At 37.7% G+C, this 3,040-nt stretch overlaps 1 long non-coding RNA gene across 1 annotated transcript in view; it reads left to right on the top strand.

Moving 5' to 3' along the window:
- The first annotated feature begins 860 nt into the window (after positions 1-860).
- LOC107728258 (uncharacterized) overlaps positions 861-3,040 on the top strand; it is a 7,322-nt gene continuing 5,142 nt past the window's right edge. The window contains exon 1 of the long non-coding RNA XR_001638446.1: positions 861-937. This is a non-coding gene — a long non-coding RNA (uncharacterized LOC107728258). The remainder of the gene's footprint in view (positions 938-3,040) is intronic.

Here is a 3,040-nt window from a genome sequence, read left to right as displayed (position 1 = left end):
TGTGTGTGTGTGTGTACACTTATTTGGGATTCAGTAGAATAGTTTAGAATAACCTCAACACCAGACAGAAACTGAATGCACGTCACACCTCTATTGCATTTTATCATGTTCTAGCTGGGGTCTCAGAGACCCCGAACAGCTCACCCAAAATATTTTTGCTACTACTCACGTCAATTATTAATTATAATCACACACTTGTATATTTTATATTATTGATCAATATGTGAATCCATTGACCGGACTACGCATGACACGAGTTGGCACAGATTAAAAACTTTTTCAAACCATCCTCTGCGCCGCGATGTTTCGTTAGATAGGCTGGAGAAACAGAGTCTGACCACCAGATGTCGCTAATGTGCACTGTGTTAAAAAGCTTCGAGTAATGAACCGTTTTTCGGCACAATTTGATGAAAGCCTCAAACGGTTCAGAAAGCCTCAGTTTCCCATCACTAATTCAAACCAGCCAAAATGTGCTAATTTACTGCAAACCAGATGAAAAACCAGAGGCACTTCTTCTTCTTCTTTTAAATTTAATGGCGGTTGGCAACCAGAGGCACTGCTGGAATGTCTGGAATATCTGTGCTGTGGTGCATTATGGGAGGTGGGAGAAACCAAGAGCAGAGGATGAAGGAGGTTGTTTGTTATTTAAAAAAATAAAATGACATTTTTTTTCTTTCTTTTTTTTTTATTTGAATGCCTTACCAATGATGGAATTTGTATACATGACTGATAAATAATTTGTTGATTATAGTTATATAGTTTAGTTTTTTATTAATTTAATTACTGTTAGCTTGCGTGACTGTCAATGGTTTTGCCCATCACTATAAATGCCCACTAGCTATGGGCCAAGTTTGTCAGTATGAGATGGCAGTTGTGGTGTAAGGATGTTGAAAGAGATTTGCATGTTTGAAAGTATTCCTGCTTTAATCATTGAAAGGTAGGCTCTTTTCTTCTTCGTTCATTTTTGTGATTATATATCTTGTGTATTTTTTTTTATTAATGAGAACCTATGTCTAGTAATAAGCCAATCAGGACAATCAGGAGTTGCTTTTGAGTTTGATAACAGTCCTGTTGAAGGACGAAGACCGCATGTGGAATGTGACAAATGTGACAGCTGAACTGCATCAAGAGAAGGTCGCACCAAATACACAAAATAATGTTCTTTTTAGCAGCATCATATGACCCCTTTAACCCAATCCCTACCCCTAAACCTAACCCTACCCATAATTTATTCCTAAAAACAGTGAGAAATGATAGCTGATTAACAAGGGTGTAGAAGCACCTAACCCTGATTGTAAGCCTAAAACAGATATTTCCTGTAAAGTTATCCCTCAATTCTGATTGGTTGATAGGAATGTTGTTCCAGGATCAACAAGGATGGTGATCCAGGAACATGTTGTACTTGGTGAAATCACGGTCACCATCAAGAGAAATGTCATCAGGTGAGGAGCTTAGCCTATATCTTGTTTGCCTTTACCACAGATGAAGAGAGAAAAAAAAACATATGAAGGCATTCTGATTAGTTGATAGGAATGTTGTGCCAGGATCAACAAGGATGGTGATCCAGGAACATGTTGTACTTGGTGAAATCATGGTCACCATCAAGAGAAATGCCATCAGGTGAGGAGCTTAGCCTATATCTTATATGCCTTTGCCTTCACGTCTGTTTTTTCTTTTCATCTGTGGTATATTCACTTTATTTATTTATTTTTTTGCTAAGAATAATTTCCTCTGCTTTCTGAACTTGGTGTTTTTTACCTACAGACAAACTGTGACTTTAAGGAATAATTATTTTAGAAGAGCTGTGACAGTGGCAAACGTTTCTTTATTGTAATGTGGGCTCTGACTATACAATGAGTTGTAAGACTTTTAAAGCTCAAATGCAGAGCTTATTGCTTGACAGTATATGAACGTCTTGGGTTTCACATAATCTGCTCTGGTTTTTGCTGCTTCAGATCCTTCACTTTCCTGGGCATTGTGCAAGAAATGGGTTACTTCACTGTGGCATTTGGTTAGGTTAAACGATTTCGGTATTTGTGATATTAGATCTGAATTTCCGAGGAACTGTGCACCAACAGGTGAAATGTTTTCTGGAGTGAAGGCAGTTTAAATGGATTGTTGCTGTTAAATTGTTTGAGTGTCTTGCCGTCATTACAATTTTGTGGCTTATACTTGTTGTACATCAATGACCCTTTGGGTTCACATGTCTTCTGGTGCCTTCAAGTGAATTTTTTTTATTTTTTATTTTTTTCCTCTCTCTGTGAGCATCAGCATGACTCTTACATCTTACTGATGTCCATGATTTTACACCCTATACTGACATCTATCGATATTAAATTGCTTTGTCTGTGCTGCCACTATATTTGGAATGTACCATGTACAGCTAAGTGTTTAGGTTTGAGGTGGTCTTTTTTAAATCCATTTTAAGCTGAAAGGACGAAGTAGCATGGATGGTCAGTGGCATGTTGTGTATGCTTTATTTCATATTTATAGAGAAAGTTAAAGTGTCTCTAATGCGACTTAACCCTGCTTTTTGTCTGTTTCTTTAATTTTCTGTTTATTAGTCTAAATGCCTCTAAGACCGCATGGATATCACGGAGCATTTGTCTACAGTCACATTCCAAAAGAGCGTGAAAGACTGTGGTTGAGTACCATGTAGGCAGCCAGCAACAAATCGGTCTTCATTCCTGCTTTTCATCTCTGCCAGTCAGTGACAACGCAACATTAAGGCTTTGACAAATATTGGGTTCCAGGTAACACTGCAACTGTATTAGCCCTCTATGGACTTTTCTCCCATACTTCTCACTCAACTGGGTAGGTTAAGTATCATGCTATGACTTCCTAATCATGCCAAAATGCATTTCTTTATGCAGTCAATTCTTTTGACTTTGGACAGCTGTTGGACAGTGTTATTCCTGCTTCCTGTTTGCAGTGCTGCTGGTTTGTGATTGTAGCTTTGTGTAGCTTTGTTTTTCTGTAAAATCTCTATTACTCTGTTGTTTAAAGTGATAAAATATAACTTAATTCCCACCATATTTCT

The sequence above is a fragment of the Sinocyclocheilus rhinocerous genome, unplaced genomic scaffold (genome assembly GCF_001515625.1).
Source record: "Sinocyclocheilus rhinocerous isolate Xijiao unplaced genomic scaffold, SAMN03320098_v1.1 scaffold1931, whole genome shotgun sequence".
Classification (NCBI taxonomy): domain Eukaryota; kingdom Metazoa; phylum Chordata; class Actinopteri; order Cypriniformes; family Cyprinidae; genus Sinocyclocheilus; species Sinocyclocheilus rhinocerous.
This window is presented reverse-complemented; position numbering and strand designations above follow the sequence as displayed.